We start from the raw sequence: 12,561 nt of genomic DNA, 5'->3' as shown, positions 1-12,561 counted from the left end.
GGTGATCTCCAATTCCAGCACGGATCTGTTGCAAGAGGCTCCGATAATCAAGCGTCGTTATGCGTGAGATGTCGATCACGAAGTCGACACCAAGAAGGTGTCGGTCGGATGACTTAGGTTACTAGAGGTGGCCCAAGTGATATTTTTCCCGCCATTTTCTTAGGTTAGTTAAGGTAACCACGGTGTGTTGAATTGTCCTGCTGGAATTTGAATTTTCCACTATTTTGTGGGGGAGGGGTGGTGAGGAGGGAGTGGATGGGAGGGGTGATGTTAGTGGAGGTAACTCGATTGACCTATTTTCCCACCAAAATATGAACTTCCCACCATGACATCATTGCGATGTTGCAATAGCTATCGCCGCCATCTTGCGTCCGCCATCATGGAGAAATTTGGCAAGAATGCAGAGTAGGGTGGCACTCACTATAGCCAGGCCTCGGAATTCGACCCCTGTGCATTCTGCCCCCGAACACCCACCTGTCCATTCTGAAGAAAACAGGTTGTTAACGTACAATCTTGTGCTGTGGCGCTCGATCTGGGAAAACTCGGTTCAATTCCTGGTAGCGGAAAACATTTTCACTGTCGATATTTGGTCGGCAAAGTGAGGAGAGGTGGTGGCGTAAAGGTTTTGATCACCAGACTTTGTGCCAATGTCCTGGTTTATAAACGAATCGTCTTTGCAGTGTCTCATGAAGTAACAGGGTATCACACTGCTGATGGTGATCTGCCCTTGAGATAGGGATATTATGCTTGGTGGCCCCCTTGGTGCTATTCACCCTCCCATATTTCATCATAATTATCATACAACACAAACATTACACTACACTACATGCAGACACATACATACACACACACACACACACACACACACACACACACACACACACACACACACACACACGTAGTACTACAAAAAGTTGTAATGGATTGTGCTGCAAATAAACAAAATGTGACTAACCAATCCATGAATCTACAGGCATCAAATTAGTCGCAAAGTGTTAACATTAGATCATCTGCGTTCGCAGTGCACCTTAAACGATGCCATCGAGAGACAATCCCGTGAGGCGGTGTCGCAGACCGCGTTACAGCGGTTCCAGTGCTAAGGCGTATCGTCGATATGGAGCTTCTTGTCTAACACAGCGGCAAATCTGCAAGGCGTTCGACAGTATACTGTTGACAAGCACTTTGTTTTGCGCCACAAGAACACAGAACACCACCTCGACGAAAGTGCCTGGTTAGTGCGTATCCTGAAGGACAGCAGTTAAGTACGTATGACTGACGCAATCAAATGCTTGCCTAAAGTCTATGAGCATCAGCGATCCCTGCACGCGACACTCCGTTGCGAGGGTGGTCAGGTCCCTCTAGCGAAACACGAGGGCGCTGATATTATGCGTCCCATCCATCCATGATTGTTCCACTGATAGCGCACTAGACGTTTAAGCCGAATTCGAGCCGTCAGTAGGCGTGTGAAAATTTTCATATCACAGTTCAACAAAGTTAGTGGTCGGTAGTTCGTAATATGTGATCCTCTGTGAGGTTTCCAAATCGGGATGATGACATCTTTCACAAGAGGTACCAGAAGTTGCATCTCTGGCCCCATGACCTTCTGACACATAATATTCCAGTAGGGTAAAAATAGCCTGGGGAATGTCCTATAATTCCCGGGATAGCCCATCCAGTTCCAGCGGCTTACTGAGTGCTCCTTTTCCTATGGCATCAAATACTTATTCTTCAGCTACCAGTTCTAGCAGTTTATGTTGGAGTTTCGGAGTAGCTGAAGCGTGTGTCAAACCAGTGAACGTACTGATAACACATGCAGTTGAGTTCCTTTAATCTACAAACCAACCAACCATCAAACCAGTGACAGCAGCAGTAGCTCTGGATCAGATTTCTTCTCCACATACAAGTGAGAATAGTGGGTAAAGGATGCAATGAACGAGGTGGTGTACGCCACTTCCTGTTTTCACCTCACGGATCGCAGTCCTGTGCCTGCAGTTTCGTTCCATGTTACACGCAGAGCAGTTCGTTGGCGATTCCGACCACTTGACGTGTACGAATGATTGTCCGTCCCAAGTGTTTACGCCGCAATGTCACAATTTTCCCTTCGCTCGGTTGACTACCATCTGGCAGTACTGTTATGGGGGCATATCGGTAGACTCCCTGAGGCTGGCGTAGCAGAGCTCCAGTACTGTGTCTCCACATTCCAGCTTCCCTACAAAACGTCTTCAGCGTGCTTAGAAGGCTCGGTTTGGCACATTCAACTATCACTATACATGACGTATAGGCTCCTGGTCGTCTTAGGCACATCTTCACATGTCGCCCACCGCCACCTGACATCCCGGTGGGGCCAAGCGATTGGTGTTAATTTTCCATGGGCTGCGGCAAACCCGTTGGCATCAAGCTTGGTGGTACAGATGTAAGAAGTGTGGTCAGTAAATGTTGCCTGCCACAAATCGGCTGTTGTGAACGCAACCCTGAGGGAGTGGGAGGTTTGTATCCTAGAGTCGAGAACGGTGGGATGAGCGTTGAGCGGGCGAGTTCCAAGGTGGGGGGAGCGGTGAACGGCCACCAGTCACCCGCTAAAAGACTGTTCTCTTGCGAGCAGATTGTTGCAAGTAGTTCTTATGTTCTCCGCTAGGAGGCTCTCTGCCCTGTTGCTCGCATCAACTGCCCAGAGGGCAGGACATGCGACTGAAACGATCGCCGACAGAGTGCGATGCTAAGTTAAGGTGCGCCAGAGTCCAGACACTGCATACGGCAGAGGAAGCACAGAGACGGCACGGCATATGTGAAACACAAAATCCAATGGGGCACTGCACAATGCAGGCAGCCAAGGTAGAAGCAGGGCAGAGGCTGTGTTGTGTGGCGTGCAGTGTGCTCTGACCAGCAGAGGCCCCGCTGATATGCTCCGTCCCTGCCGGCCGCGGTGGCCTAGCGGTTCTAGGCGCGCAGTCCGGAACCGCGCGACTGCTACGGTCGCGGGTTCGAATTCTGCCTCGGGCATGGATGTGTGTGATGTCCTTAGGTTAGTAAGGTTTAAGTAGTTCTAAGTTCTAGGGGACTGATGACCACAGATGTTAAGTCCCATAGTGCTCAGAGCCAGCCAGCTCCGCCTCTCTCTCTCTCTCTCTCTCTCTCTCTCTCTCTCTCTGCTGTGGGAAACATTTGGAGCTACCGTTCTTTTTTCCTGAATCACTGATTGTTCCCACTCCTTTGAAAGATTCAATTCTATGAATCAGTTCAGGAGCGGATCCCCCATCTCTACCGCCGACCGAGCCTCTGTCACTGTACCCGACCGAGTATCACCTCGCGAGCCGCGGCCGTCCTAAATAGAGGGCGCTAGCCAACCAGGACGCCGTAAAGCGCGTAACCTCGACAGAGAAACTATCCTGCCAAGAGCATCGCAGGAAGTCACGCCTCACGTACATATCGATTGTAATAACAAAAATAAGGTAATTCCTTTTCACAAATATTAGCTTGAAATGTAACTTATTGTTTATAAAGTTTTATGAATTTTTTTAGAAAAAAGCTGAGATAATACTGACCAGTCCAAAATTTGAAAAATATTTCTGGTATCGACTACTACTGTCATGGAAAAATAATGCCAGAGAAGGATGCCCCTTTGCAAGTGGCAGGATGTTTATAGTGCTGATAACAAAGATGACAAAAATAATTGTTTCCTTAACACATTTCTTATGCTTTCTGAAAGCTGCTCTCCATGAGAACGTTCAAAACTGGTTATTAGCAGTAAAAGGCAGCTCATGGAGAACAAAGTGGGAATTGTATCAAAATGTTAGAAATAGTCACAACTGAACTATAGTGGTCCATCACAGACAATATTGTAACTTGCTTAAAAAAAGTTATTGGGAAGGCTAAGAGTATGTGGTATAGGAACAGAGTAGCTAATTCGCCGTATAAAATAAAAACCACATGCTCAGTCTTGAAGGAAGTGTCTGGTCAGCAGCACAAGGTCGAGAATATAAGGACAGTATGTAGTAAACACTTTTCTGTTACTGGTAGGTCAGATAAATGTACAGTATTTAACAAACACTTTCTGATCATAGCTGGTGAATGAAATAAAAACTTAGTTTCTACAAGGAATCATATAGCTCTCGTGGAAAAGGGCTTTTCAAGACTGATATCTGAAATACTCCTCCGTGACACAGACAATGGGGAGACTGAGTCAGTGATTAAACAACTGAAGAGGAAGGACTCTCATGGATATGGAGGAGTATCTAGCAGAATACTGAAGTTCTCTGCTGCACATGTTAGTCTTGTACTTAGCCATATTTGTAATTTCTCTATAAGGAATGGTCAGTTTCCTGAGCGATTAAAGACTGGATAGTAAAGTCTATAATACTAGCTAAACGTTTGCTATGACACAGACTAGTGTTATCCTCTGGGAGGATTTTGAATGTTGCCTATGTGTTTGTCTAATGGATAAAAAGGTATCGGACAGTAATTTTGAATATATTGTAATTAACTGCAATACTAAACAGGCTTTACTTTGTGGACAATGACAGTAGAAAAGTCCATACGAATGAAACAATAAATGGTCGCCAGCATAATTAAGCATATTAATTTGAAACATTATGTTTATAAAATTGAATATTAGTTGTCATAGTGACTTTCATTGAAGATTCCCTTTGCATAGCACACAGGATACACACGAACACAAGGCGATCTAAGTTGTGGGTAGCAGTAGTTACCATTAGTGCACCAACCAGAATCATTGTAAGCAAGATAGTACCCCACTCATAATAATAACAGTTACAATTACTATCATCACTTGATTCAGTACTGAGATGTTACTGCAGTAAACACAAAACTAAAGTTGGGCATGGAAATATTTCTGATTTAATTGACATACAAATACCACAAATAAAATTAAATAATGCTACAACTCCACTGTTTATATTCTCATTTATGGAAATGCATCAGACTTCTGTAGTAGCGGCAATATTCCATTTATCTTACTAATAAGAGAAAAATATAGTGGGGACCCATAAACGGACAGTTTCTCATTAATCAAAAGTTCAATCCAACCAAATTTAATGTTTAACCCCATTGGAATTATTTATGTTTTCATTCTTTAAAGTACATTACTCAACACTGAGCTGACTTAACTTCAAAAAAATGTTCATGATAGCAATCAAGACTAAATTACTTCTCAAATAAGTTTAATTTATGTGCCTTTTTCGTCACCTGGGAAGCAGGTATTTTAGACAGTAACATTTACATAGCCTAGCACTAAATTTTTACACATTTAATACACAGAAACAAATCACTATTTTGATAGAAACAGGATACTCGGTATTCTGCACACTTAGGAGGGGATCCTCCATCGGTTCATGATTAGGATAACATTAGGGTTCAAACACAGTTTTACAGCACTTGGATTATTATTGAAAACACTCACACAAATTATCTGATCCCTGCTATAATACATATCAGTATGCCTGAAGTTGGAGGAGCAGTGGCGAAATAGTGGTGGCAAACAACGTGGCGGCTAACTGTATTCACTGCTCTTGATATTGAATGCTCCTTAGAGTTTCTTCTCGGTGGTAGATTTTTATCGTATTAGAGCCATTCCTTAATGCCAAGAGCACCATGCAACAGCCAGTTCCACATCCGAGGCAAAATTCCATGCAAAACGGCTTCCAAATGCCTCCATTGGCACCCTCTACATGTATCGTGCAAAGACTAGCCACTGACTGCCTACCGTTCCCACCAAGGAACCGCCCAGATTGACCTTCCATTGCGGAGGGGGTTCCCTACAGCTTTTACGTTTCACAATACAAGTTCCCTAAGCATGAAACAGCTTCCATTATACAAATTCTGCTTTATGCACATAAATATATTATAAAATTTCATTATTTTTAAGCATCATTTACTTTTTTCATATATTTCAAACTTTAAATTTCTTGTCAGAAATCAATAACAAAGAACAAACACTTCATAATCACAGATACACATTTACATATTATACATCTACTTCTAATCGATATTGATGTTACAAGCCGCTTTATAAAAAGAGAGAAGGGAATAATGTTGACAATTTTAGACCTATTTCTGTGCCAACAGCATTTGCTATAGTTACTGAAAAGGTATTTGATCATTTCATTTAACATAATTTGCTGCCAATAATTTGGTTTTAGAAGTGGTTCAACAGCTGAAAATGCTATATTTTCTTTTCTCGGTGAGGTACTGGATGAATTAAACAAGAGGTTTCGAGCGACACGCATCACTTCAATTTGACTACTGCGTTTGATTCTGTTGATTACAAAATATTGCTCCAGAAGCTGGACTATTATGGAATACGGGGAGCAGCTCACAATTGGTTCACCTATTGTCATATGAACAGATAGAAAAAGGTCATTCTCCATAATATTGAGAATAGCTAATATGTGGGGTCCGATTGGGTCATGGTTAAATAGGGGTGGGGGAGGGGGGGGGAGGTGCCCCAGGGATCAGTGCTGGGCGACTCCTGTTCTTTATTTATATAAATGATATGCCCACTAGTATTACAAATGATTCTAAAATATTTCTGTTTGCTGATGACACTGGCTTGGTAGTAAAGGATGTTGCATGCAATGTTGGCACTGTTTCAAATAGTGCAGTTCAAGACATAAGTGCATGGCTTGGAGAAAAACTAGCGATAAATCACAGTAAGACTGTTTTTACAGCTTTTAACACATAGTTAAATAGAACCTTAAGATATAATTACACTGAATGGGCGTATGGTTATTGAGTGTGAACAATTAAATTTCCAGGTGTTCGGACAAGTAGTAAATTTTCGTGGAAAGCACAAATTCAGGATCTTACTTAAGAACTTAATGCTGCCATTTTTACTATTAGAACAGTATCTGAAGTAAGTGATATAAGAAAAATAGTTTGCTTTGCTTGTTTTCATTCAAACATGACTTATGGTATTATATTTTGGGGTAACTCTTCCCATTCTGAAAGGGTATTTTTGGTGCACACTCAGAAACAGGCAGTTCTGGTGATAGTTCATTAGTCTGGGGATTCTTAGTTAGAGTTCTAAATACACACACACACACACACACACACACACACACACATATATATATATATATATATATATATATATATATATATATATATATATATATATGGTGAAGCGAAATTCCCGCACTCGGGCTTCGCAACGTGACTCCTCACATGCCAGAGACAAAAAAAGTCTCTCACGAAATTTCATCTGGCAACAACATCCAGCAGAAAAGGGCAATTGAAGAGTGGCAATCTGGCAATACTGTGATGACATGTATATTAACTACCTCTGCAAACACGTGTTAGTTGAGGTGTACAGTTGGTGCAGTCCCTAGAGTTTTGGGTTAGCATGCAGGAGGTTGAGGGTTCGATTCTGGGTTCAAGCAAATGTTTTTTATTTGGTAAATGGATCCCAGGTGGTGCGGTATCGATCATCTAAATTGTCAACAGCATTAGGAAATATGTTTAAATTTATTACTTCCTTGCTACTAAATCTATTCGCAACACTCTTCACTGACAGGACCCAATTCTGCCGCTAAATGTACATAGAAAATATATAATTGTACGACACATAGTTCCAGAGATATGACGTCAAATACTGAGATACGTGAAAAACTACTGCATCTTACAGGACGCTTAAATTTGTTACTTGGATGCTATTAACTCTATTCAAACACTTTTCGCAAAAGGTATCCACATCTGGCACTGAATGTATGTTGTTGTTGTTGTTGTTGTGGTCTTCAGTCCTGAGACTGGTTTGATGCAGCTCTCCATGCTACTCTATCCTGTGCAAGCTTCTTCATCTCCCAGTACCTACTGCAACCTACATCCTTCTGAATCTGCTTAGTGTAGTCATCTCTTGGTCTTCCTTTACGATTTTTACCCTCCACACTGCCCTCCAATACTAAATTGGTGATCCCTTGATGCCTCAGAACATGTCCTAATAACCGATCCCTTCTTCTGGTCAACTTGTGCCACAAACCTCTCTTCTCCCCAATCCTATTCAATACTTCCTCATTAGTTATGTGATCTACATATCTAATCTTCAGCATTCTTCTGTAGCACCACATTTCGAAAGCTTCTGTTCTCTTCTTGTCCAAACTATTTATCGTCCATGTTTCACTTCCATACATTGCTACACTCCATACAAATACTTTCAGAAATGACTTCCTGACACTACTGAATGTATACATATAAAAAATATCACTATCCTACTCACAGTTTATGAGGTAAGACATCAAGTATTGAGATGCCTGAAAAAACTGCCACATCCATTTTAAGTCATTACTTCTATAATACCATCTCTCTTCGCAACACAATTTGCAGACAGTAGGCACATGTATGAATGGATGTAGCTGCTAAATTATATCATTATACAGCAAATACTTCAGGAAATACGACCTCATAAACATTGAGCTGCTGAGAAAAATTCTTTAGACATAGAGGAAGAAATATGTGTACAAATACACCTGAAATTTGGTAAATATATGTCAATGTATTTATCATGTGTTGACGCAGGCAAAATCCAGTGGAAAAAGCTCATTGTAAACCCCAGGTACGATTTCAATAAAATTTGGCACACATATGTGTCAGTGACCACCAGTCAGAGGAGGAGATGGGCAGAGACAGCAGGAGGAAGAGATACTAGAAGACATGGAGGAGATGGAGATGAATAGAAGGCGAGCAGGAAATGGACAGAGAAAGGGGACAGAAGGAGATGGAAATCAGGAAGGGAAGAGGACGAGATGAACAGGGAGGGAGTGGGGGAGGGGGAGATGGACAGAGGGGTCAGGAGGAGATGGACAAGGAAAGAGGGAGGAGATTCACAAAGAGAGGGGTAGGAGAAGAAAGGGGGAGGAGGAGAAGTTGGACAGAGTGGGAAGTAGTAGATGGACAGATGAGTGCAGAGCAGAGGGAGAGGAAGGAGGAGGTGGACAGATGGTGTTGAGTATAGGTGGTGGAAACAGAGAGGGGGTGGTGGAACTGGACAGAGAAACGGGGAAAGAGAAGATGAACTTATAGAAAATTGGAATAAATACATATCTGGGCTACTCATCTAGTACTGTAATTTCCTTTTTTTGGTCATAAGTCTTCTGACTGGTTTCATACGGCCCTCCATGAATTCCTATTCTATACAGAATCCATCTCAGACTCAGAGCAGTACAGGCAACCTATGTCGTCAATTATTTGCTAGATGCATTCCAATCCTTATCTTCTTCTACAGTGTTTAGCCTCTATAGCTCCCTCTACCACCACGGAAGGTAGTCCCTGATGTCTCCTGCCGTGCTGTCCCTTCCTCTGGTGAGTGTTTTCCATGTATTACGACGTTCGTAGCTGATACTCTGGAGAACCTCCAGATTCCTTACCTTGTCAGTCCTGCTTATTTTCAACATTCTTCTGTAGAACCACATCTCAAGTGATTCGATTTTCTTCTTTTCTGGTTTTTCCACAGTCCGTATTTGACTACCATACAATGATGTGCACAAAACGTACACTATGTGATCAGAAGTATCCGGACACCTGGCTGAAAATGATTTACAAGTTCGTGGCGCCCTTCATCGATAATGCTGGAATTCAGTATGGTGTTGGCCCACTCTTAACCTTGACGACAGCTTCCACTCTCGTAGGCATACGTTCAATCAGATGGTGGAAGGTTTCTTGGGGAATGGCAGCCCATTCTTTACGGAGCGGTGCACTGAGGAGAGGTATCGATGTCGGTCGGTGAGGCATGGCACAAAGTCGGTGTTCCAAAACATCCCAAATGTATTCTACAGGATTCAGGTCAGGACTCTGTGCAGGCCAGTGCCTTACAAGGATGTTATTGTCGTGTAACCACTCGGCCACAGACCGTTCATTATGAACAAGTTCTCGCTCGTGTTGAAAGATGCAATCGCCATCACCGAATTGCTCGTCAACAGAGGGAAGCAAGAAGGTGCTTGAAACATAAATGTAGGACTATGCTGTGATAGTGCCACGCAAGTCAACAAGGGGAGCAATCCCCCTCAATGAAAACCACGACCACACCATAATACCACCGCCTCCAAATTTTACTGCTGGCACTGACTCGCTGGCAGATGACGTTCACCGGACATTCGCCATACCCACACCCTGTCATCGCATCGGCACACTGTGTACCGTGATTCGTCGCGACACACAACGTTTTTCCACTGTTAAATCGTCCAGTGTTTACGCTTCTTAGACCAAGCGAGGCGTCGTTTGGTATTTACCGGCGTGATGTGTGGCTTTTGTGCAGCCGCTCGACCATGAAATCCAAGTTTTTTGACCTCCTGCCTAACTGTCATAGTACTTGCAGTGGATCCTGATGCTGTTTGGAATTCCTATGTGATGGTCTGCCTTTTACACAGTACGACCCTCTTCAACTGTCGGTGGTCTTTGTCAGTCAACTCTTTTGTGCTGTACGTATCCCTTCACGTTTCCACTTCACTAGCACATGGGAAACAGGAGTGTGGAAATCTCGCGTACAGACGTATGACACAAGTGACACTGAATCATCGCGGAGCGGCGCATTCTGCTCTCTCACGATGTCTGATGGCTACTGAGGTCACTGGTATTGAGTACCTGGCAGTCGGTGGCAGCACAATACAACTAAAATGAAAAAACGTGTGCTTTTGGGGGTGTCCGGATACTTTTGATCACATAATGTAAATACTCGGCAATTTCTTCCTCAAATTAAGGCCTATGTTTGATACTAGTAGGCTTCTCTTGGCCAAGAGTACCCTTCTTTGCCAGAGCTAGTCTGCTTCTTATTCACACCTAGGTTCGTCCGTCATTTCTTATTTTGCTGCGAAGGTAAAAAAAATTCTTCACTTCATCTACTTAGTGATCACCAATCCTGATGTTATGTTACTCGCTGTTCTCATTTCCGCTACTTCTTATTACTTCTGTCTTTCTTCGATTTATTCTAAATCCACATCTCTCCTGTACTTATTAGATCGTTTATTCCATTCAGCAGATCCTGTAATTCTTCTTCAGTTTCACTGAGAATAGCGACGTCATCATCGAATGTTATCATTGATAAACTTAAAAAAAATGGCTCTGAGCACTATGGGACTTAACGTATGAGGCATCAGTCACCTAGAACTTAGAACTACTTAAACCTAACTAACCTAAGGACATCACACACATCCATGCCCGAGGCAGGATTCAAACCTGCGACCGTAGCGGTCACGCTGTTGCAGACTGTAGCGCCTAGAACCGCTCTGCCACCCCGGCCGCCTAATACTAACACTTAGTTCTTTGTCTTCGAATCTTATTGTTTCTCTTGGCTCGTGTACGTGTTGTATACTACCCATCTTTCCCGGTAACTTACCCTTGATTTTCTTAGGATTTCGAACATCTTGGTAAATTTGACATTTTCAAACACTGAACACTCTTTCCATGTTTAGAAATCCTGACAACGTGGACTAATTTTTCTTTTTTCTTGTTCCATTATCAACGCAGCTTAAGAGCTGCCTCTCTGGTGCCTGTACCCAAAACCAAACTGACCGTCATCGAATGCACTCTTTATTTCTTTCCCATTTTTGTGTATATTATTCTTGTCGCCAAATTGGATGCATGAGGTTGTGGGGCGGCGAAGAAGTTGTCGAATGAGTTGTTTGAATGTTCATTTCACGTAACAGACTATTGCCGATGCAACATATGTGGGACGGCGAAGAAGTCGTTGTTTAATGTTGAATGAAAGTTGAACATTGCCACCTTAAATCACGCGAGCCTGGCAACTAATTTGGTGGCCAGTCAGAAAGCGAAGGGAAACTTACTGACCTTAGTTCCCAGTCTGCACGGCCACATTCCTGTACAGCCCAGCTAAACGAAAAATATCCATAGTTCTTCACGGGATTAGGGCTGCTTCAATAAAATTTAAAGTTCCAAACAAGATTTTATTATCTTAAAGGCTCACACAAATTACTCGAAACTTCTGAAAATGCTAAAGACATTAAATATTGTTAATTCAGCCAATCGTTTAATAGTTCAGAGGCGACTTCTACAGCAAGTTCCTCCCGAATAGTTCATTACTCTAACTAACGGTGCTCTATTAATAGTTCGCAATAATGTTAAAAAAAAAAGATTAATGCTCGCCTTAAAAGTGGAGTTAGTAACCACTTGCCACGCGGAATTATACTTCACACGGACGGCACAATAACAGTTTGTTACCGAAGTCTAAACGATCCAGGACGGTGTACAGTCCTCGCGATTTTCAATGTCCGTTTACATTGCTAAGTACGCACATGTCACAGCCCGCTATGACGTCACCCGAGGCGAGGCGCGATCGGACGTTAAGCTCGCGTGGACTAGGCGTTGGTCTAATGCGGAGTGAGCTTACTACTGCCTCTGCCGCTCTTTTTATATAGCTCCGGCGCGTACCGCCAAGAGAGCATCTGTTCTTTCCGTTCATATGCAGATGCCTGCGGCCTCCAAATGACCGCTATCTCAGGCACTTAATCTTAAATATCACATTTAATAATAGCTTTACAAACTTCTCAATTTTTGTATACATACATCTGAGCAGTACAGAAGCACGTAGAAAATCTCAGC

Source organism: Schistocerca gregaria, chromosome 3 (assembly GCF_023897955.1).
Source record: "Schistocerca gregaria isolate iqSchGreg1 chromosome 3, iqSchGreg1.2, whole genome shotgun sequence".
Lineage (NCBI taxonomy): Eukaryota > Metazoa > Arthropoda > Insecta > Orthoptera > Acrididae > Schistocerca > Schistocerca gregaria.
The sequence above is the reverse complement of the archived record's forward strand: the minus strand, read 5'-3'. Positions refer to the sequence as shown.